Source organism: Schistocerca cancellata, chromosome 1 (genome assembly GCF_023864275.1).
Source record: "Schistocerca cancellata isolate TAMUIC-IGC-003103 chromosome 1, iqSchCanc2.1, whole genome shotgun sequence".
Classification (NCBI taxonomy): domain Eukaryota; kingdom Metazoa; phylum Arthropoda; class Insecta; order Orthoptera; family Acrididae; genus Schistocerca; species Schistocerca cancellata.
Window position 1 is genome coordinate 354,921,468 of NC_064626.1, and position 25,132 is coordinate 354,946,599.

The following is a 25,132-nucleotide window of genomic DNA, read 5'->3' on the forward strand; positions in this document are numbered from 1 at the left end:
GTACATGTACATCACGTCTACCGATTTCCGTTCTATTCCGATAATTCCTTTATGGTGCGTCGTTTATGTCTTTTAAATATTTTTTATTTGTCTTAGATTGTATTATAAGGTGTGATCTATTTGCGTATCTATCAGATGCTGCAGTTTGATCACACGCCTAACTCATTTTCTTTCGGCGTATGTTCGAATCTGCAACTTCTGATTTGTTTCGAATAGTATATTTTATTGTAGCTTACAAGTAAAGCGATATGTCTCACCGCTATAAATTGTCAGATAAAACATGCAAACATTAGACCCTTTGTTCCGCTTTTAAATACAATGAACATTATAACCCAAAAACGTCTTTCAATTTCAAGACCAGCATTACTGCCCTCATATAACTAGTCTTTCCTTGGTCGTATGGTCATAATGGCCAAATGCCCAAATAAATAAATAAAAACTTCTCCTTCCATGTTTGGAACATTTTGCGTTGTGTAGTAGGTGTTACATTACATAAGTCGTATTTCACGGAAGCTGTGGAGACGGGTCTCTGGGCTGTGCAAAGAAGTCAGGATGTACACTTTAAGTGCAGTACTGTGAAATGACTAACGTTATGAAATATTATTCTATTACAGTGCTAATAACGTGAAATATCTTATTGCAAATTATATGTGTACAGCGTACGTAAATTATCCAAATTTCGAACGAATCCTTTGCGATCGTTGTGCCAGAACTGAGCCTCCATTTAACTGGAAATAATATCACAGATTGTTATCATTGTTTGCGTTATCTTCGAATCACAACCGACATGCAGAGAAAATTTTAAGTTCCTGTTACTGCTATAAATGTTTTAGATTTTGTGTTATAAACGCACCCAAATGTGCTGGGTGGTCTCTTGAATCTTCCGCGTTTCTGCATATATACTAAACAATCTTAATTTAAAACAGAACAACACATTCGCCTGAAAATATGTATCCGGTCGCATTTACCGAGCGAGTAACTGTTAACAGATAACATCCTAGCATTTCTGCAATACAATGACGAATCTTGCTCGTTGTAAAATGCGGCTCTGTGACTGAGATAGAGGCACACCCCCCGCTGAGCGTTGACTGGGTCGGTGCCTATGGATCGTGATGAAGCTCGCCGGAAACTGTACTCCCAGCAAAAACTCCGAAAACACTTGATCTCCTGACACCTCTTAAACGAGCTGACTAACGAGATAGATGAGGCTGCTGACAAAAAGGCGTCTAGTGTGAGTCGTATAGAAAAAGTGCCTAAAGTAACGTGCCACTTTCGCAGTACTCAGTTTTCACTCAGGAGAAAGTAAGACACAGCTATATCTTGTATGTGCAAGAGGTTGAAATCCCGTCTGGTTTATCTTGTACAGACAAGTTAAGTTCACAAATGGCATACGTAGTGTGTTTTGCAAACTGAGGAGCAAAGAGAAAGAGTTGTCGAAACAGAGAATATTAGGGACAAAAGAGGGAAGTGGATTTAATATGCACGAGGTTGATTCTAAAAGTACAGAACATTTTGAGCTGGCGTGTCTCGCGATTCTCTCCCCTCCCCCCTCGCCACCTCGTTATGGTTAGCGCCAGTATGAATAGCAGAAACGGTCGTTTACCATTTATTTGCGCGCTTTTGAAAAACATGACAAAACTAACGATCCCCCCAGCGAATTTTCGAAGTGTAATACGGTCTCTGAATGCAAAAAAGACTACAGCATCAAAATTTACGGACAGATAAACGAAATTTATGAAAATGTGATGTTTGAAGCTTCATTTCGAAAATTGTGCATCATTTGTAATGACGGACAGAAGAATATTCGTGATGAACGATCATACTGACCTTCAGTTATAGCTAACGAAGTCAGGTCAAGAATCGAGGAACAACAAAATAGAAGTTTCGCTATTCAATGATTGCGCTTGTGCTTTCTTGAGATTAAACGACCATTCTCTCCCAAATTGTTAGTGATGACTTGGGCAATAGAAAAGGGTGCTGCAGGTGGGTTCCTCAACCTTTGACGTATGAACACAAAATTAGAGTTGCAATGACTTTTCTCACTCGATGTGGCAAGTATGACAAGGAGTTTTTGAATGACATTATTACTGGTGACGAGACCTGGGTTTCGCATAAAAGTTCACAAACAAAGCGCCAGTCAATGGGATGACATCTGTCATCCACAATCTCCAACAAAACCAAACTAATTCTGAGCGCCAGAACGGTTGAGAGCACACTATTTCGAGATCTGAAGGGCGCTCTCCTTATGCTTAGAGGATAAAACATAAATACAGCGGTGTGGTATCAGCAGACCCTTCGTCAACTACGCCGCTTGGGTGTTATCTATCGGTATTTTGCTTCTTCTATTTGCTCGGAAACCACTGTGGAAATAAGGACCTAAAAGAGGACGTTATTGACTGGTTCAACAGCTTGACAATAATTGAGTATGCAGAAGGCGTGAGAAAGCTAGTGGGTCGCTACGACAGTTGTTTGAATCCGACTGAGACTACTTAGAAAAATAGCAAAGATCTCAAAAAACTTCGTAAATTAAGTTTTCTTTCATTAGCCTGAGTAAAAATGTCTGGAGAAACATACGTTCTTTACTTTAAGGATGACCCTCGTAGTAAGGAACGACGACTGTATTGATAACGCTTGTGACTCAGATTCTGTAACAGTCTTCCCCCAGCTCCTAAGCTACGCTATTGCAAAGACCTCCATTAATAGTTACTGAGCACAAAAGAGCAGTGCCTGTGTTACTAACGAAGGAACGTTGAATAGTTCTCCTTAGTAACACCGGCACTCCTCTTTCATATTTATTTGCCAATACCAGGGCCTCAGCTTTCAATAAATATGTCCTTCATGGACGGAAATATACATTGATGAGCCAAAACATTATGACCACCTGGTTAATAGCTTGTACGTCCGTCTTTTGGAACGAAACACTTCACTGATTCTGCGTATCAGGGTTCCGACAGTTTGTTGGTAAGTTTGTGGGGGAATGTGGCATTAGATGTCTACACACAGGTCATGTAATTCGCGTAAATAACGGGCCACTGACTTGCGTACGCGGTGATGGCACCCCATAGAGGCCCAGATGGGTGCCATTGGATTTACGAATACATCAAGCGAATTTGGTCTCTGAGACATCAACGTGAGTTCACTATACTCTTGCCCGAACGACTGTAGCACGGTTCTGGCCTCGAGACACGGACAATTATACATCCGAAAGATGACATCACCGTTGGGGAAGACATCAAGCATGAAGGGCTGCAGGCGGTTCGCAGTTGTCAGCGTGTCTTCGATTGCTACCACAGGCCCCATGCAAGTGCAGAATGTCTCCCATAGCGTAATACTGTTCCCACCAGCCTGCGTCGTGGCGCGCTGCACGTTTCAAGCTGCCGTTCGCCTCTATGAAGGCGCGTGTGAAGACGACCATCGACCTAGCGTATCAAAACCCGAAGAGTTGACAAGTTTCCATTGATCGACGGTTGAATTTTGGTGGTCCCGCACCCACTGCAATCGTAACTGGTGATGTCGTTGTGTCACCATGTGTAGGGTGGTCTCCTGCGGAGCTCCATGTTCAACAATGTATGGTGAACGGTATGCTCCGAAACACTTGTGCGTGCACCAGCATTGTGCTCTTTCGGGAGAGATGCCACAGATCACCATCTGTCCTGCTTTACAGAGTAGATAAGACTCCGAACCCCATATTCTGTGAAGAGTCACGAACGTCCAGCCATTTAGAGCCTAGTTATAGTTTCACTGTCCTTCTATCTCTTCCCCAGATGCTCACGATAGTAGCACGTGAACATTCGACTAGCTTCGCCGTTTTCGAGCACAGGCTCTGCGTAATAACAATCTGCCCTTTGTCGAAGTCGCTTGTTGCAATGGAGTTCCCCATTTGCAGCCCATATCTTCGCTAGGGTGATGCCCCATCCGTGTCTGCTACGCTTACACACTTTTGTTGCCGTGTTACTTACCGGCATCGCCACCAGGCGGATCCAATCTCGCGGAGGGCAGTGGTCATAGTGTTTTGGCTCATCAGTGCACGCACCATGCGAGTGCAGGTTAATAACATATGGGAGTTTGGGCCTGGTCGTGATTCGTGCACGGATAGCCGAAGCGTTAGGCAACCACTCACGCAAAGCGGGAAATTCAGGTTCGAGTCCCGGTCTGGCGCAAATTATCACTGTCGTCACTCCAATACACAGCCGAAGGTGGATCATACTCGCAACAGCGAATATATTTCCTGTCGTTACTGAACAATTGTGACGACTAGATGCGTGCGGCAGCGGTTGCAACAGGTCGGAAGCAAAGCAGATGCGGTTTCCCTTCTTTCTTTTTCTTTAGCCAACCATATGTAGTTATGACACTTGTGTCCGCCATTGTGGGTTACATTATGAAAACAACAAAAACACTCTACAAGCAGCTACTAAAATTTATATGTATAAGTCGCGACATGTTTCTTAGCCGTAATTCGATCTCTAAATGACAATCTTTCTCAGATAATACGTAGATTTTTCCATTAAAGAACCCTTATTAACATTAATTTATTGCAAACAATATACGCTGTTGTCGAAGAAATGCGCAAACACCGGTCGTTCTCGTCCAGTTTGCATTGTACATCGGTTTCACTTCTTAATAGATCACAATTACTGACGAAGCTTGTATTCTATTTCGTTTTAATCTTAGGTTTCAAGGATTCCACCAGGACTTTACAACGCTCATTCCGAAAGCACTCTGTTTATGCCATATATTAATGTTGTTCACCAACGGTACATCCATATGCTATTCTGGTGAGGTCAACGTCCCGCTTTTTAATAGACAATTATTACTATTAGGTTGGTGCACAAGTTCGTAGCGTTTTTGTTTTGAATGTAGTTATTCCGGTTGCTATGGATTTATTTATCGATTGTCATTTTTTATTTGTAGCTTAATGTTCCTATTTGAGTTTACATATTGTCATGTTGTCATTTGGAGATAGTGAGTGGAACTGTGGACGCTAGAAAATGGAGTTCCAAGTGGAGAAATCGGGGAGTTTCACACGTGTTCTTCTGTTTGAGTTCAGCATAGGGGAGTCAACAGCGGAAGCAGCTAGAAAAATTTGCGCCGTGTATACGTACATCGGACAGAGCACGGTAAGAAAACGATTTTCTCGTTTTAAGAAGAATTGTTTTGACATTAGTGACTCTCCACGTACAGGAAGACCTTTAGGTTTTAAACGCATTAATCCATAATGGCGCATATCAATGTACTCGAGAATTGGCAGATGTGATGAACTGTGATCATTCCACCATCGTGCTACATTTGTATGCAATTTGGAGGATTCAAAAATCGTGTGTACATGTACAGCATGCTCTAAGTGAAAATCACAAAAATCAGCCCCTGGCCACATATGCATCTCTGCTTGGTCGTCAGCAACTGGCTCATGAACATCACCGACCATTCCTATCCTGTATCGTTACTGGTGACGAAAAATGATGTCTCTATGCTAAAATAAAGAAAAGAAAGGAATGGTAGAGTCCGAAAAAAGCAGCAGCTCCCCGGATGAAGAACTGCGCGCATCCGCAGAAGGTAATGTTATGCATCTGGTGGAACAGGGACGGTGTAGTGTACTACAAAGGTTCGAGTCCTTCCTCGGGTATGGGTGTGTGTGTTGTCCTTGGCGTAAGTTAGTTTATAAAAAAAAAAGTTTTGCAGACGCAGTCCAAGAATAACGACATAACGACTAGGAAAACTGCGTGATGTGATGCTATTCCACGACGACGTCCGCCAACATTCTGCTAGACTGACAAAGAGCACTACACAGGAGTTGGGTCGGAAAGTCATTTCGCATCCACCTTGTTCTGATTTGATTTGATTTGATTTATTATTGGTCCTGTGGACCATACAATTTGTACAGCAAAGCACATCATGATATAGGACAAGTCAATTTAAAATAATTATGTTAAGATGGTATATGACGAGAGATGACAGTAGTGGCACATAACATATAGGATATATAGACAAAATATAAAAAAGGTGGTGTGTGATGAGAGATGACAGTGGTGCATACTGCACATAGCAGAATACCTATAAGAGATACAGACAGAATATGAGTAACAAACAATAATTAAATTATTTTACTAAGTAGAAATATCTACAAGTGAATATAAAGCTTATTACAAGTAATTTAAATAATGTGGTACATAGTTCACAGAGCAGAATACATATATGAGATACAGACAGAATATAGATACAATAATTAAATTATCTTACTAAGTAGAAACATCTACAACTGAATAAACAGCTTATTGCAAGTAATTAAAATTTTGTTTCAAGAAATTCATGTACGGAATAGAAACAGTGATTTAGTAGCAATTCCTTTAATTTAATTCTCATTATTTTTGGGTTTTTGCTTGTTTTTATGTCTGTTGGGAGGTGGTTGTATATTTTAATGCCCATACATTTAACCCCATTCGCATATAATTTTGTGTTGTGGGCTATAATTTGTAACTGTGTTTTGTTTCTGGTGTCATGCGTGTGGTGGTCTGCATTTCTGTCGAGGGCGTCCAAGTGCTGTATTGTAAAACAAGCTAGTTCCAATGTATAGAGGCATGGCAGTGGCAGGATTTTTAGCTGTTGAAATAGTGGTGTACAGTGTTCAGTTCTTTTTTTAGATTTCATTATTCTTACTACTTGTTTTTGTAACTTGAAAATTGTGAGAGAATCAGAGCTCTTTCCCCAGAAGATTAGGCCATAGCTCAAGACAGACTCAAACAGGGCATGGTACACCAGCTTCAAGGTATCTACACTGGCTGTGTATTTTAATGATCGTAATAGATAGCAGGTTTTACTAAGCTTTTGTGACAATGCCTCAATATGTGGTTTCCAATTTAGTGTGTTGCTGATGGTAAGTCCGAGAAATTTCATATCCTGCCTGTTCGTAATGTCATCTTTGCCGATAACTATAACTGCATTGAAGGGGGTTAGATTTTGTCTAGTATGGAAGTTCATACTTACAGTTTTTTGAGTATTTATGAGTAGTCTATTTGCTTCAAACCACGATTGTAAATGAGAAGTAATTTCATTAACTGCATCTTGCAGTGTGTCACCTCTACTGGTTATCATGATATTTGTGTCGTCCGCATACAGAAAGGAGCTGGCATTTGGTATATGTTCTGGGAGATCATTTATGAACAATATGAAAAGAACAGGGCCAAGGACAGATCCCTGAGGGACGCCATTTGTTGTATGTAGTATATCTGACCTGCAGTGCCTGAATGTCTCTGATTTTCTTATTTCTATATATTGCTTTCTTTGACTAAGGTAGCTATGGAACCAACTGTGGGCTACACCTCTAATCCCATACTTATGGAGTTTCATAAGCAGCAGCTTGTGGTCGACTATGTCAAAGGCCTTGGACTGATCAAGAAATATACAGCAGGTTGTTTATGGTCAACGAAACTTGAGCACTTTTCTAGAAATGCATACAGAGCATGTGTGGTGGACCCATTTTTCCGAAATCCGTATTGGGAAGATGTGATTATGTTGTTAGAATTTAAACTTATTTCTAATCTAGTTAACATACAGTATTCAAATATTTTTGAGAAGGCAGGTAGTATAGCAATTGGCCTATACTTTCTCATGTCCGTTTTCTCTCCCTTCTTGTAGAGAGGTATAATTTTAGCAAGTTGTAGCTGGTTTGGAAATGTTCCCTCTAGAAATGAGGTAGGCCTATTTATGATATTTGACAGGGGTCCACTGATGTAATTTGAACACTTATGAAGTAAGAAGCAGGATATCAGATCATGCCCTGCAGAATAAATCTTTTTGACTCTTTTTTTAGTAATATCATCAATTTCATATGGTGTTGTAGGAGATAGGAAAGAGGAGTTCAGAGGAGTATTATTTTTGAGACAAGAGTGTGCAGTGTTTGGAGAGTTAGTCAGGAGATTTGTGGGAGGAGAGTGAACAGTATTTGAAGAGTTGGTTAGGAGATTTGTGGAAATTCCTGAAAAATAGCTGTTGAATTTATTGACAATTTTATGTGCATTTTTAGTCTTTTGTCCTTCTATATTTAGTGTGATTTTATCCTCTATCCTTAACTTTCTACCAGTCTGTTCATTTACTATGCCCCAGATGGTCTTACATTTGTTGGAAGAGCACCTAATTGTTTTATCATTATGAGCTTTTTTGGCCCATTTGATAACTCACCTGTATGTGTTTTTGTAATTTTTATAGTATACCTTGTACTCTTTGGATTTGCCACTGTCCAGTTTGCTAAGTCTGTGCTGCAGCCTCATATTTTCTGATGCAGTTTTGATACCTTTTGTGACCCAAGCATTCTGTTTTTTGTTAGTGATGGTCTTTGTTTTCTCTGGGAAATTGTAATTAAAATAATATTCAAATATCTGCAGAAAATTGACATATTTTTCATTTGTTGTTGAGGAAGTAAATACACTTTGCTAGTCTTCCTGCTCTAAGCTAAGTACAAAGTTGTTTATGTTGCTATCACTATAACTTCTACATTTAATAACGGTTTCTCCTGTTGGGAGTACATTGAGTGATGGATTAAAATATATTGTTAGTGCACTGTGATCTGAAAAAACAACATCTATAATTTTTACAGTGCAATCAGTGTTAGTAGCAACCTGATCAAGACAGCTGTTTAATCTCGTAGGACATATAACTTTCATATTTAAGTTGAATGACATCATTAAATTTACTAATTGGGACTTTCGAGCAGATTCTTCAAGGAAATCAATGTTGAGATCACCACATATTATTATATTTTTTTTGAGTTGTTGTGACAAGCTTTTTCTAGCAATAGTGCAAAGTTTCTGAGGAAGACTGAAAAGTTACCACTAGGTGATCTAAACACACACACGTTATATACATATTTAGGTCGGCAAGTACTACCCCAGCTATTTCAATGTCTTTGTCTAAGGAATACACTTCACAGGGATGGATATTCATCTTATCTTGCCCCCTCAGATTTTCACCTTTTTCCGCTCTCTATCGTACAACACTTAAGGAACTTCCTTTCTGGATAAAGATGCGCTCTGGATGTGGCTCGACGAGTTCGTCGCCTGATATTTCTGCAATTGCGGAATCGAAAAGTTACTCCACCGTTGGGGTCATGTAAATACCAACGGAGGATATATTATTAATCGTTAAAGTCTCTGTTATGGTACGTAATTATTGAGATTGGACCGTAGATCAATGAAAATGTGTCACTTGGTGAAATGACGATAATTTCCAAGAATGATTGTCTCTCGATGTCGCGGGGTCCACACGATGCTTATCGAACGTGCGATCCTAAATCGATAAAGCGACTCTGGTGGCGGGCGTTATGAGTATGTTTACGGTGGTCACTACAGCGACCACAAAATAAGAGCGTTACAAAAATACTTGTACTTATAAAGGAGACGACTTACCTTATTCTTTGTGGGTGTTGTCGTCATGTGAAAGTCCATGTGATGCTTACGCTACGGGAACAATTCCCTTTTTGCCATTAATTTGCGGAGGTGTGTTACTTAGAACAACTAAGGGAACGACGGAAAACAGATAAAAATGACGATCACGAATAATTCATCATAACGCCCGCCACAAGTCGCGTGATCGATTTAGGATCGCACGTTCGATATGTATCGTTTGGATCCCACGACTCTGAGAGGCAATCATTCTTGGAAATTACCGAAATAACACAAGGTCAATGGTTGTGTCGCAGTACGTCATCGACAAGCGGCTACTCAAAACATTTTCCATGCAACATAGGCCGGCCGGAGGGATCAGTAGTACACTGTGGAGACATTCAACTTGGCCTCCATAGGATCTGTGGTAATGATCAAAGAAACAATGGTAGCTGTGGCCTATGTGAACATAACTGTGGACCACTTGCATCTCTTTATGCTCTCCCCAATGACGATAGCATCTTCCTTCTGGATAACTTTACATGTCACAAGGCCAGAATTGTGCCACAGTGGTTAACTCTCACAGTACCAAATGAAGGGTGGGTGGTTACTTTATGTCCACCTCTTCAAAATTTGTAATCTAATCATGTGCTTTATATTTTAAAATTTTGAAAAATATTTATTGTTTCAATGAATTCTTCTACCAGATTCATAATCGTCTAAAATTTTTTGTTAAAACATATGCCATAAGAACTACATTTTATAGGTGACACAAACAACTAATTACACCAGAGAACTGATGATAATCCACTCTGTCTATGAATAAAATCTCTCTGCTCCAAATTCCAGAGGTGGGAGAGGGGGGGGGGGAGGAGAGTATTGCCTCTTCTTACCCCTCCTTGTGTACAACTATTCATTCTGGTGAATCTGCCTTTCCCCTTTGATACAACTAGTCCATACATATGTCATGATTTGTTCTTATTTTGTTGAGGTTGATTCATATTTTCCAAGTTAAATTGAAGTCCTGTGTGTTTTCTATAGAACAGAAAAGGTCGTAAGCATGTACTGGCAAGGCTTCTTTCCACAGTTTTGTCATAGTTGTACTTTGGCTCAAATATGGAGGGGTTGTAGTGGAGTGCAGTGTGTCAGTTTCCACACCTTCAGTCAGTTAGCAAATCGAGAATAAATGTTTACTTTGAACTTCAGAAGTTTGTTCTGGGTACATATTTTCATGTTAATCTTTGTTAGATGTTGCCTACACATTAAAATTCTGCCAGTGTCACACTGAGGTATGTTGGAATTTCATTGTAGGAAAGAACAGTGTTCTCACAACGTGCTATAAGTTTGTGGTAGGCCAGGCTGGTTTTTAAGTGGAAACACATGACCTCTGTTTTGGTAGGACTAGATTGTGCAAGTATTGAGCTAGACTGCTTGAGTCCTTCAAAAATACTTCCTCTGCATTTATTGTCCAGCCATAGCTGTACGTACCCAACTTTTATAGACTCTGTTTTAGACATGTTGACAGTATACTGATTGAAAAGAACTGGTGCTAGGATTAATCACTGAGGCAACACATTTTTAAGTTTCACTTGTTTTCTTCTTCTATTTCTTATGACATCAGAATGGTCTGTTGTTGAGCAGCTTATCAGTATTTGAACTACACTTTGACAGGGTATAATGCAAATTAAAACATACCCCCTAGATAATGCCAAGTTTTGTCATTTCTGGAAGCGTGCCTCTGCGTAGGTGGTCAGTGCAAGTACTTGATCTACGCAGCTTCTTTTAGGCTTCTGCTTGTTCAGTTTTAATTAATACGAGAGGACCTACAAGATTATAAATTACCCTCTCCAGTAGTTTCTATATAATTCTGAGCAGAACAATCAGGCAAAGTGTTTGGCATGTTATTTACTTGATTTAAGGATGGTGATAACTTTTGCTTAGTGGAGGACCAGAGGTATGTTTCCTGAATCGATAGCATTAAGACTGAAGGTCTCCCCAGTTTCATTTATTTCAGGGTAACAGTAATTTACTCAATCAAAATAGGTTGCCAAAAGGCGAGTTATTATCAGATAATGATATTTAGCTTTATATGTCTTTGTTTTATGTCTGTGAGATTGGTCTGCTAGAGCGGTGGAAGTTTTCACGATACGATTTGCGACAGTGTAACAGTGTTTTGCGATACTGTTTAGTTTAAAATGTTCACTGATTTCTGACTTACAGTCTGCATGATAGAGACCAGACTTTCCTTCTTGATCTTGATTGTTTCCAGCCATTTTGTTTGCTCTGATTTGTCTAGGCCATATACAAATTCATCTACGCTGAGCTTCCACCTTCAAGGAATTGGCTATACTGTTCCTCTTTTTGTTCATACTAGCTCAGAATGTATTCCCATCTAAAGCCCCGTGGGATGCTGTCATTTGCAAGGGTTATTGCAGCATCCATAAAGGTGAAATTCCATGTAGGATGGAGGCTTAATGATCTTATGGGAATACTGATTCCTATGCCTGATACTACAAGGTGACTAAAATTATCCAACACTTTACAGTAGGTTTACTAAGATGGACTGTTGATATTTGTGTGACAAAATATTTACAAGGTTTTCTTTCAGTTTTCTAACTGCCAACAGAAAGGTGTTTTGATATTTAACACTGAAAACAAGATGAAAATTATGTGCATCAGCCATACTAGGTCTTCTACATCTTGGGTTTCATACTCTTTATTTTCATTGTTTATGTTGGCTATTAAAATCTCCTATGTAGATGACAGGGCATGGTAGAGAATGGAGTATGTGATTGATCCTGTTGTTAGAGGGAGGTTTACCAATATACTAACAATAAAATTGTAAAACTGTCATGTCTGTCTATCCCAAATATGGCGATCTCCAAAACTACTTGACGAATTTTAATGGGATTTTCACAGGTAACTTGAGCATAGTTTGACGAAATGTATAGGCTTTATTGCATCAAAATTGGAACACAAAAAATATCATAATTTAAAGTTTTATCTAAAATCGTCTGCTCAGTTTCGTAGTTTCGATGTTTAATCATCACAGCGTAGTACGCCAAAAAGCCAATAGATGGCTATGATAGTTTTGTGGACACAACAAACCAATAGATGGCTTTGTTAGTTTTTTTTAACTCAGTAATTGATGTATTTTCTAAAGTTAAGTCAGTGATAGAATTAAGCATCACAAGCTTATTTTTACAAAATACGAACTAACTTTGCATTTACTTGGCTTGAATACACATACTTAGTGATTTCATTTTATATATTAAAAACTTAACAATGGTTTGTTTCTTTTGATAGATGTAATTTATATCCTTGCTAGGAAAAACGAATTTATTAGGTTTTCTTTGTGATTTGAGTTAGCACACATTACATTTTGAATTTGTTTTGTTTATGAATAAAAATTCCCAGAAAGCAGGTGAGTCATTCTGAACACAACAGAAGCCTGATGGCTATGTGGTCTTAGGAATCCCGTGATTGTGAAGAGAGACATGCTGCAGCTTCAGAACATTAGGCTTTAACTTGTTCTTTGGTAACTCCTTCTGAAAGAGAGGTGTGGTGTGACTCTGATCAAGAGCATCATGCATCTCACTCTTCAGAACCATTGAATCACAGAAGCTTAAAGTTACTTCCCTTCAACATAACATTGTAGAAGTGGAAATTTTGACTGGGAGTAATGCAGCCAGGCTATTTTTATACACAGAACCCTGCTCATTAAAACAAATTACCAATTTGTTTTAAACATGCACAATTCCTGAGGAGCTTATGTTATGCCTTGATCTTAAACAAAGTACAAGGCCAGTCACTGTGTTGCGGATGTGGTCCTTGGTGTCTGTTGTTTTTTTTCCATAGCCAGCTCTATGGGGCTCTCTCCCATGTTAGTGCATTCTGCATTCATGTCCCCAATCATACTACTTCAAATGTTATATACAAATAAGTTTCATAAAACAAAAGTAAACTCTACACATATGAAATCACTGACACAGCTATAAATGAATACCCAGGTAACACTATGTTTCTAAGCTGGTTGTTTTAAAATTCTTATAAATTTGTTACTGCTACATAATGAAATTCATACAATGATTATTAGGCTGTTACCAAACTATAAAAATTACTACATTGTTTACAAATATTGATCATATCACTGCATTTCATGTATATAGATGTTTTGTACTGTATAGAACTAATTGAATTTTATATTTAAAATTCAATTAGTTGTGTTAAGAAATTCATTGTTGGAGTAAAAGAAGGTAGTAAGTGATAAACTATTGCCAGTAAAACTTATTATACTGTGCTTTGTAGCTATACTTTCTGTGGTTGCTGGCAAATTAAGTAAAAAATGTGTTTCTGCATAATGCATGCCTTTTTGAACCAAAAGAAGTCATGATGTACATTTTTCTTACTGTGTTCATGCAGTGTACTGACTTGCTGGTATAATAATCGGAATTCAGTACATTTAGTTAAGGAATAAATATGCAGAGAATTAGTGATTAGCTTACCCAATTCTGTGAATGGGCTTCTGCTGGATCGTCTGAAATACACCCTACAAATAACTTGTATTGACTCTTTCTGGACATAGAGATTCAGCTTGGCTTGAGACAGGAGTTTCTCTAAAATATTACTGAATTAAAGTAACCAGGATTACTACCTCACTGTTTCATTTTTGTTTGGTTTTCATCTGTCACTAACAACTGTTGCATTACCTTTAACTTTACACCATCCATGTTGGGCTTTATTTTATTTTTATTTTGTTTCTATTTTTTTAAGAGTTTATAATCTCATCTTCAACTTGAAATTTTCCATTGCTAATAATGAATGGCATAGCATCCAAGAAATGCCTTTTTTTCTCTTTTTTCCCCCTCATTGTACCCCCCTCAGATTTAGTGGTAAAACAGGCCAGTGGATAGTCCACCAAAAACTGAACGTAGATCAAGCATGAAAAGAGGAAGAAGGTATACTGAACTGTGAAAGAAGGTGCAGAATAGAAATAGTGAATGGTCCAAGTTCAAGTTGTTCAACATCGGGAGAACTGCAAGAATCACTGTTTGTGATTGTATGGTCAGTGTGTTGGACTGCAGAGTGAGAGATCTGTGTTCAAATCTCTTTCCTGCCCCCCGCCCTTCCCCCCCTCCACAAAATATGAACTTTCTGTCTGCTTATTGACATGTCTGTTCTCCTTCTGCAGTCTTGGCAATTCTCATATGTACATTGGTTATAGAATATGAGTCATATGGTAAGAATATATTACCATCACAAATAAATGTGATGAATAGTAAGAATAGGCGAGATGCCGCATTGACCTCTCAGCAGAATATATTACTATCACAAATATATGTGATGAATAGTGAGAGCAGGCGAGATGCCACATCAGCCTCTCACTGAAATGAAAATAACAAATAGGTGTGTGTGAACTACATTACAGCAAAGGAATTCAAGAGTCAAAGCTTCCAGTACAGAATGTAAGAGCCTTACTATGTGGTACTTGTGTAGAATAATTACAATATACATAAGTCTGGAGGTCTCTACCTCAGACCTCACTGTTTCAGACAGACATTACATCATGACACAGACACAAATTTGAATACAGTGAACAGACATGTCAGTGTCACTGATGGACATTTTGTAATTGTATGAAAAAGAAAAATATGGGACACAGGGGAGATCTGAATACACACCAACACCATGAGAACATAACCATGACACTGCAGCTATTCAACTTCATCCAGTGTTGCTTATCTTGAGCTTGGACCATTGCCTGTTTTGGTTTTGCTTCTTTTTTCAGAGTTCAGTACACCATCCAAGAAATGCCTTTTTTCTCTTTTTTTGCCCTCATTGTACCCCCCCCCCCCCCTCAGATTTAGTGGTAAAACAGGCCAGTGGATAGTCCACCAAAAACTGAACGTAGTTCAAGCATGAAAAGAGGGAGAAGGTATACTGAACTGTGAAAGAAGGTGCAGAATAGAAATAGTGAATGGTCCAAGTTCAAGTTGTTCAACATCGGGAGAACTGCAAGAATCACTGTTTGTGATTGTATGGTCAGTGTGTTGGACTGCAGAGTGCGAGATCTGTGTTCAAATCTCTTTCCTGCCCCCCCCCCCCCCCCGCCCTTCCCCCCCTCCACAAAATATGAACTTTCTGTCTGCTTATTGACATGCCTGTTCTCCTTCTGCAGTCTTGGCAATTCTCATATGTACATTGGTTGTAGAATATGAGTCATATGGTAAGAATATATTACCGTCGCAAATACATGTGATGAATAGTGAGAGCATTCAAGATGCTGCATTGACCTCTCAGCAAAATATATTACCATCACAAACAAATGTGATGAATAGTAAGAGTAGGCGAGATGCCGCATTGACCTCTCAGAAGAATATATTACTATCACAAATAAATGTGATGAATAGTGACAGCAGGCGAGATGCCACATCAACTGCTCACTGAAATGAAAACAACAAGTAAATGTGTGTTAACTACATTACAGCAAAGGAATTCAAGAATCAAAACTTCCAGTACAGAATGTAAGAGCTTTACTATGTGGTACTTGTGTAGAATAATTACAATATACATAAGTCTGGAGGTCTCTTCCTCAGACCTCACTGTTTCAGACAGACATTACATCATGACACAGACACAAATTTGAATACAGTGAACAGATACGTCAGTGTCACTGATGGACATTTTGTAATTGTATGAAAAAGAAAAATATGGGACACAGGGGAGATCTGAATACACACCAACACCATGAGAACATAACCATGACACTGCAGCTATTCAACTTCATCCAGTGTTGCTTATCTTGAGCTTGGACCATTGCCTGTTTTGGTTTTGCTTCTTTTTTCACAGTTCAGTACACCTTCTTCCTGTTTTTGTGTTTTATCTGTGTTCAGATTTGGACAGTCTATCCATTGGGCCATCTTACCACTAAATCTAAGGGGTATGAGATGGAGAGCTTCCCTTGTCAGTATTACTAATATCATACACTACTGAATATCATTCATAAGACCACATGTAAGCGTTCACAGTAAGAACTGTTTGCAGTACACAGCAACTAGATGAGCTGAGATGTATACACAGCTTTGGGTATTTTCAGACATATTTTCTGTCTATATGTGTTGAAGAAAACACAGTGGACAACTCACATAGCAAATGTGTCAACTGAGCATGTCTGACACCTATTTAACTGGATTAAGGTTCACAGAATTTGGAAATTAGAGAATATGTTGAAAGTTTTGGTAATATTCTTGCAGCCATTTGCATAGACTTATACCCACACTGAAAATTCCCATCTTCACAGGGAAAAAAGCAGTTATCATTTTTCAGTCGATTTGTGAACAAGTTGGTCTAGGGTGCTTTCCACAGAGATTGTAAGTCCATGAGAATGCTATAAAAACAGTCCACAGATTATAATGTTTTGTGATCCCTGGAAATGGTTGCAGTGGTGTGTGTTGAGCCTGTGAAGTGAAAATTTGCAGCAACAGAAACTAGCCGTCATCAGTTAACAGCAGTTTGGAACAATAGAGACTACCCAGCATCCATACATGTTTGACACTTTCTGGAAAATTCAAGTCTTTCCTCCACTTCAATGTTGTTAGCATGTCTACACATGCTATAGCTCTGTTCTGAAGCATCATCATCATCTTATATGTTTGTAACTCTTGTTCAAATACCCAGTCTATGAAGTTTTTAAAAAAAACTCTCAGATTATCATAAGCACATGGTCCATGTACAGTTATGAATTTTTTTTAATTTTTTACCACTGTAAACTTGAAAACACTTTTAGCTGAAGAGTAACCATTGTCAGCTGCCACCCCATTTCCAGCTTATCATTTCTTTTGCCATGCACTCAGCACATTCATGTGCAGTCCACATTGTTTACTCCCCTGATAATTAGCACCACAAATACTGGGTTGTTGAAGTATGCCAGGAAAATGAAGTGGTGGGTCATAGGACAGCCCACAGAACAGAAATTTCGATGTACGTCAGCAACAAATGGGCACATGGTATTGAAATACTACAGTGCAATAAATAAAGCAAACTTTTTACACAAGTATAGAAAGCTGCTCATTTGTAATGCACAAAATGTAGTTTTAATGGTAGATAAACTTGTGTGTACTTGTTGAAGATAGAGTTTCATGATTTTCAATGAAATGAAATGATCGTATGGCATTGTTGACCGGGAGGCCCCATTCGGGGGAGTTCAGCCGCCGTATTGCAAGTCCTGTTTAGTTGATGCCACTTCGGCGACTTGCGTCTCAATGATGATGAAATGATGATGAAGGACACACAACACCCAGTCCCCTGACGGGAATCGAACCCGGGCCCCCTGCGTGGAGTTAGGTTCATTTTCCTTTATGGATTAGTGTAACCATCAGGCAGAAAACAGCATACTGCCAGCTATTAAAAACATACCAAACATTAAGTGTAAGTTACTTACACAGCACCATGTGGTAAGATACTCAATTAATCCAAGACACAGAACTGTCATCACATAATGAAAAAATGCAGTTGGGAACCTTAAACAAGTTAAGAACAAAATCTGTCAAACACACAAGAAGACCTACATCAAGACACTGTGTTTAGCAGATTCTACATTCAGAGAGCCATTACTAAAAATTATCAGCCATAGGCACATACCAGCTACCGCATCAAAAGTAGACTCCTTCTTTAGTTCCATGTGAAAAAATGAAGCCAGATTGATGAAATGTTTAGGAAAAACCGGCAACTGAATGTCACAGAGAATATGCACTGTGTGACCTCAACAATAAATTTTGGAGGTCCATAACTAAATAAGTATCTGCTGCCATGACATACCACTTGCAGCAGTTACAAATAATGCTGGTTAGGCATAATAATTCAGCAAATGACCACATTGCCATCATCATGTGTGCTGATGATTGTTAATCTTGGTTGATTTTTTCACACAGCACTAAATATGTAATCTGTACTATATGTGTTGCAAGTGTCATGCTGCGATGACGAATGTTATATTTAGTTGTGGACCTCTGAAGTTAAAATGGAGGTACAAGGTACATAATTCCTGTGATATTCAGCTGGAAGTTCCTCCTAATCAACTCGTTAATCTAGTTATATTGTCTCACACAACACTAAGGATGTAATCTACTAGGGATGCTCCAGGTGGCATAATGTGACAGTGAATATTTATTAAGCTATTACCCTCCGAAGTTTAGGTGATGGACGCACAGTGGATATTTCCTCCCATATTCAGTTTCTGAGTTCCACTAATTGCCTTGTTAATTGGGCTTTACTTTTTTCTCAAAAAACTAAACAAGGAGTTTACTACAGTTGCTGCAAGTGGCGTGCTGTAACACGTTATGTACATCCAAAGTAAACACAGAGACCATGGACACTGTAGATCATGGAGTTCTTCTGTAGATAAATTACTTTTGTTGTATTTGTTTCTTTAAACTTGTGCAGAATGCTTACTATGGCTGTATTTGAGTGATTCATTCACTAGTTGTGGTAAGCAGAACATTTAGGTTTCCGGAAATTGTTAACTTGGCATCTGTAAGTATTGTAAGTGCAGTTTTGCAGATGTTGCATTACATGTGGAGCAATTTTGTTTATGATTTATATTCCCTAAATATGATTATCCACTTGTGAATGTAATATCTTTATTTCAAATTAAGTCTCACATCTTCAGGTGTCATTGTTGATAGAGTGGATTTGATTTTGAGTATTTTACTAATTGCATTACTGGTTAGGTTGAGCTCAAGAACTCTGCGTGAAGCTCGCAAGTGCATTCATTGAAACCCTCACCACCAGGCAGTGAAAACAAATCAGGAAACAAACCTAACTTCAAGCCAAAGGAATCCATACAATGATGAGCTCACCCTCATTGTGACAGATATGAAGATTATAATTACATATATTTATACGTACATTAGAATGCAACTGAGCACAAAATAGATTTAAATTAAGACATTAAAAAAGCAACTCCACATTTACATCCAGAGAACCATGTGATAAACAGTTGCTGTGTTATCCTCATTAAATGGCATCCATTGCATGTGGTAAGAGATGGACATAGGGTCAACATACTGCTCTTACAACTATTGTCAGCTTCCCAGACCTTGGAGACACTACTACTCATTCAATTAGCCCCTCAGTTGTTATTACAGTGCTGAGTGCTCTCATTCCATTCTTCTCACTCACTTGTTAGTAAAACTCCATAGCTGTTCTATGCATTGAACCCTAGCCTTCCACATCACAGTGACATGGTAACAAGTCTGATTCTTAACATGCTACTTAGTATTCTTAACATTCTACTTAGTAATCAAGTTAATAATAGTTCTTCTCACATTAATACTTTACAGACACAAGACTGTTTAGCTTCATATATTTAGTAAGGTTTCATGTACAATTTCCTCAACAAAGCTGAATGAGTGAAAGAACAGAAAATGACAAGATTTACTTTGCAAAAATGGTTCATTGCTCCTTAACCTTATAGGATTTGAAGTATATTTAGCACCTCTTTATGCCATAGACAGGTTCTTTTATTAGTGGTGTATTGTCTTCTTATTTCTATTGCCATGCATGGCTACTGCTGAGTAGCATTAATAGAGAGTAGTCTTCTTTTTATTAAAGCACATAAGCCAAAATATATTTTTGGAAGCAGTGGTAAATTTTTCACAGCTGCCATAACACTTTGTGGCAGGAGATTCTGGGACTTACTCTGTAAATGATTCTGATCACACTTTTCTGAGAATTTTTGAATAACAGAAGAGTTCCTCAGAAAATAACTCCTTGTGGCATAGTGGTGGGCATGATCTGTTATTCTGACAGAATAGTCCACCTCTCCAGAACAGCATTTTCAATGTCATTAGCCTTTACTTGAATTAACTGATGTAGAATGATATAAACACTAATGATAAGCAAGTATTTGCTCTCGAATGTACTCATATATTTTCAATTAATTTGTGATTAATAATTGCTCATTTGGCAGGTATCAACATAATGGAGAACATTAACAGATGCACCTAAGTGGTAACAGCAGTCTTCAATACTACTTTCCACATTGCAAGCTGATGTCCAGAGCTGGTGGAAAACAGCCATGTGTGGTGTGTGAAAATCATGAAACCTACCTGAGCAATGTGGCACTACATTCAGAGAAATTCTGGATTTTCTGCAGGTATTACCTATGTTTGTCTTGTCTATATGGCCAAAGGTTTGCAGATAAAAAGAACCACATCATTAATTTCTTCATCATCTATAATATAAAATTATTTTTTTCTGGTGATGTACACATGTTAAACCATTTTTAATAGGACAGCCAGATAAATGATGAATATGACGTCACTTCCTTGTTGTCTCTGTCTTATCAACTGCCAGCTTCCTGAGACCAGCTTCCTCACTTGGTGCAGAGCATCTGCCAGTGTGGAGCTGCATTATATTCTGATGGAGTTAAAGAGCAAAATTGACAGAATAATGTTGTTTTACATGGCAATGATGTTTCTTTTGTAATGTTTTCACAAACATTCATTTTAAGCAAAGTGAATAAGAATGAGAAATGAGAACAGAAATTGTAACAAATTTTCACATTTTGAAGCTAACATGTTAATTAGGTGAAATGAGGTGTGACGGTTCTCTCCAGTCTAAAGTTACTTAATATGTTGCCAGTGATTTCTGTTGTATGTGAAGTGAATATCAGATTTCAGCTATTCATTGTTTTATTGCATTTTGGAAGGTGTAACATAAATTCCAACTGTAAAAATAAGTTGACACTGAACTAATGTAAGTAACTTTAAATCCTTCCAAAAAATAACTTTTATCAATAAACTCAGCTACATCTGTTACATTTTCTATCTGGTACATTTGCTTCAATAATTTTGCTTTACAGAACACAGTTTCAGTCTGTACCTGCATTGTGTTTCAATCACATACCAGCACATTAACTGAATTTGTGTCTATTGTCAACAAAACTTAATTTTTACTCTCTCTGTGACTATACCAGTCACATATCTTAAAATGGCAACGTGCTCAAGATCTAGTACACTTATTAATGGCTCTCACAGTAAAGGAAACGGTGACTCATGCGATTGAAATTGATTCATCTCAGTTTGGAAATTATTGAATTGTGCATTATTTGTTCATTTTTGTTAGAATATGCTGGTGTTTATGTTGGTATGGATAAATAACAATTACATCATTCATAATGCTTGTATTCATGTATCAGAACAACAAAGGGACAACAACGGAAAGACATACTTGGTGAACTGACAGTAACATTTCTTTTCCCTTTACTTAATAATTCAACATTATCAGTGAAGTTCACAATTTTTTGTTTTCAATTTTGTAGTATAAAATGTTAAGGCCATTACTTTCTTGAAGTCATATGTTATGATTTTCTACAGTCAATGATCCACTCATTCTGGTTGAAACCCGACACACCAAGTGTACAAAACAAAGACTTGGCTGATCCCCTGGAATCCTTCTTTGATGATTTCTTCTGGTAGCAGTCAGACTTGAAGTCACCATACTTTGTGTAACTTTAACATTATTTGTCTTCTCATTTTTCTTTGGAAAAAAAGGGGAAGAAGAAGGAAAAAAACTGTACTGTTGTCATTTGAGATATTATTCCACAATTTCCTTTAGCGACTTCACTTTGATGTTTTCTGAGCTGAAATTTTTATCTTTTTGTATTCAATGCCTTACCTAAGGTAGATGAACTTTTGGTAAACCTTTCAGCATAATGACTATCATTAGCCCATCATCAACTGGTTTGCTCGTGCTCTGCAGTTTGTCGGCTACATCTAGAATATGAATAATGTAAAAAGTTTGGTATTCAACTGAGGATCCCAGGTATTCATTCATCAAGTTTTATTCATACCAGCAAGATAATTTTCCATCGTATTTCAAGCTTCCTTTGCCTTTCTTGTGTTTTATACATGTACATAAACATTCTTTGTACTTCTGTGTAATTCAGTATATCTGTATAGTAAATAATCATTGACCTTTTTGCTGTTTCTATCACTGTAATAATTTTATGCACTGTTCTAAGTTTTATGATATTGTAATAATTATGACAAATTGTGTATGAAGGGTATCAACAATATTAAAGCACAAGAAGACGTTATAATCAATTACAAATTTGAAAGCTTGGAAAAAGGCAAAGAAAAACACAAAATAATGAGATAATAAATATGACAGAGATTTTTAGATTGGTACTTCTTTCAACAAGGAGATTGAGGCAGACTAGTTCAAAGGAAATGTTTAACTTAAATATGTTAGTCACGCAGAATATGTTACTGTCCACAGTCATGAGTAGCTTCTTTTCTCTGTCTTACAGGTCTCTCCTGATGTGTTTCTGAGGCGACTTTCTTCTTTTATTGTTTGATAATCAAATCCACATCCTACTTTGATCTGCTTTCAGTACTCTATAAGGAGAGCATTTATTTAAAAAAACAAAAGGTTTTTAGTATGGTGGACTTCTACCAGTCCTTCACAGTAACAATCAATATGTAAATGCTAATCAAGAATCTGATATTCTATTCAAACATGCATAATATATACAGGGTCTTTGTTATTGGGATTATTCACTGATTCTGATGTGGAAAGAAACCATATATTTATTTACATAATCCATTAAATAAGTGGCAGCCAAATGAAAATGGGACAGATGGAAAAAGTAAGTAAACTGTTTGGCCTCAGCATCCAGAGACTGTGGTTGTGTGTGTGTGTGTGTGTGTGTGTGTGTGTGTATGTGTGTTTGTGTGTGTGTGTGTGTGTGTGTGTGTGTGTTATTTCTGATGAAGGCTTTCATGACCAAAAGCTTACTTTCTGAGAGTCTTTTTGTTGTGCCTATCTGCAACTCAACATCTCTGCTATGCAGTGAGTAGCAAGTATCCTTTTTATAATACTGTCATTTCATCCTGGATTTTCCATTGTTTGATTAAGTAGACTGTTTATTATTTTGAAAGTAATTGCCATTGCTGTTAATAAATTTATCCTATTTTGAGAGAAGATGGTCATTGTTTTCATGGAAAAATGTTTGTCATTGCCTGTGGAATCGTGATTGGGCCCAGACATGCACCTGTTCATCCAAAGCAAACTGATGGCCACGATGTCTTTCTTCAGGGCACCAAAAATATGGATACTATATTGGGAGAGATTAGGGCTGTACGGTGGGTGTGTAAGGGCTTCCCAGCCAAACTTCTGTAGAACAGTCAAAACAGCGGGCAAAGTCATGATGACCTTTTTCTTGGACTGCAAGAGGCTGCTGCTCACTGGCTTTCTGGAGCATGACTCCACAATTAATGCACATCAGTACATGGAGCTTTGCAAAAATTGAAGTGCACCATCAAATCCAAATGCCCAGGAATATTAGCAGACAACATCATTCTGTTGCAGGATAATGCCTGCCCACGTGTTGCCAATGTTCTTTTGACTATGCTGCAGAAGTTTTACTGAGAAGCCCTCAAAAATCCTCCACACAGTCCCAACCTCTCCCCATGCAATTTCCATATTATTGGAGCCTCAAAAAAATACATATATGACTTTTAGTTTGCTTTGGATGAAGAGCTGCATAACCAGATACATAATTCTGTAGGCAAGCAGAAACATTTTTCCATGAAGGCACTAACTGTCTTGTCTCACAGTGGAATAAATGTATTAACAGTTTTGCTGATTTCCCTACTTACTTTTTCCCATCTGTCTCATTTTAATTTGATTGCAGGTAATATAACACTGGTATGAAATGTAGTGATTGTGTTTGGTAAGGTCTATCTGTAATTTTTTGAAACAATAAACAGTTTAACCTAATTTCCATCCAATTGAAATTTTAAAAATGTATGCTTTTTGTTGGCTTACATTTAGAGTGCAAAACAGAAAAAAGTAAAACACATTTAGAGATTTGCAATTTGTCAGTAAAACGTGTTTTGACGTGCAAAACAGAAAAAAGTAAAACACATTTAGAGATTTGCAATTTGTCAGTAAAACGTGTTTTGACGTGGTATGTGATTATTTTGTGCCTACAAATAAAACAGAGTTTTATCAGTACATATTTCATCACCTATTCCTTTAACTAACTTTTGACAGCAACAAAGATTTGTTCATTTCTCTTTGGCATATGAGCTAAGGGTGTGATACATACAACTGCCACACATTAGATTAAGTGGATCCTAGCATGAAAAAGAGTTCTTAGTGCTACAGAACATTATCTGAGAGGTAGCACTATGTTAGACTATCTGTGTAGACTACTTTAACAATTAACTATCATTAACTATGAACAAGTTGAGATGTTAACCTATAGTATAAAATTGGGTGGTCCACAGTAAGAAATGGAATAAAAAAATTGCAAATAAAATAAAATAAATTTCATTAAATCAGAAGATAAAATGTGCAAGAATATAAAGTAACAATGTAAAACTGTGAAAGAATTTATTGAAAAATCTGCAATTTAAATGTTATTCCTAGCATTGTATAAAACCAGCAACAGCAAAATAATTTTCTGTTGAAACATAAACACACATCACGCTCCTAGCCCATGAATCCCTATAAGAAGCAAAACTGCCAGAAACAGAGAACATGTCAAGAACATTATTAATACCATCACTAATTTATTTGATCAATTTTTCACATGATATATTCTCCAGAGCCTAAATAAGCTGCTGAAGAACATTTACTACACACTTATGAAGCATTTCAAATACTTTTTTGTTCAAATTTGGCATGTTATTGGTGGATAGCATCCGTGGGCATGTTTCTTTTCACTGTAAATTTATTTCAGTCAATGT

The 25,132-nt window shown here is 37.7% G+C and overlaps 1 protein-coding gene across 5 annotated transcripts in view; it reads left to right on the forward strand.

The window, feature by feature from the left end:
* Positions 1-25,132, forward strand: part of LOC126174086 (uncharacterized) — a 258,315-nt gene that overhangs the window by 179,527 nt on the left and 53,656 nt on the right. For 2 of the 5 annotated variants that reach the window (XM_049921011.1, XM_049921008.1), the window contains exon 1: positions 20,766-20,972. The gene's annotated coding sequence lies outside the window, so the exon portion shown is untranslated. The other 3 variants (XM_049921010.1, XM_049921007.1, XM_049921009.1) reach the window with 3 other exon arrangements.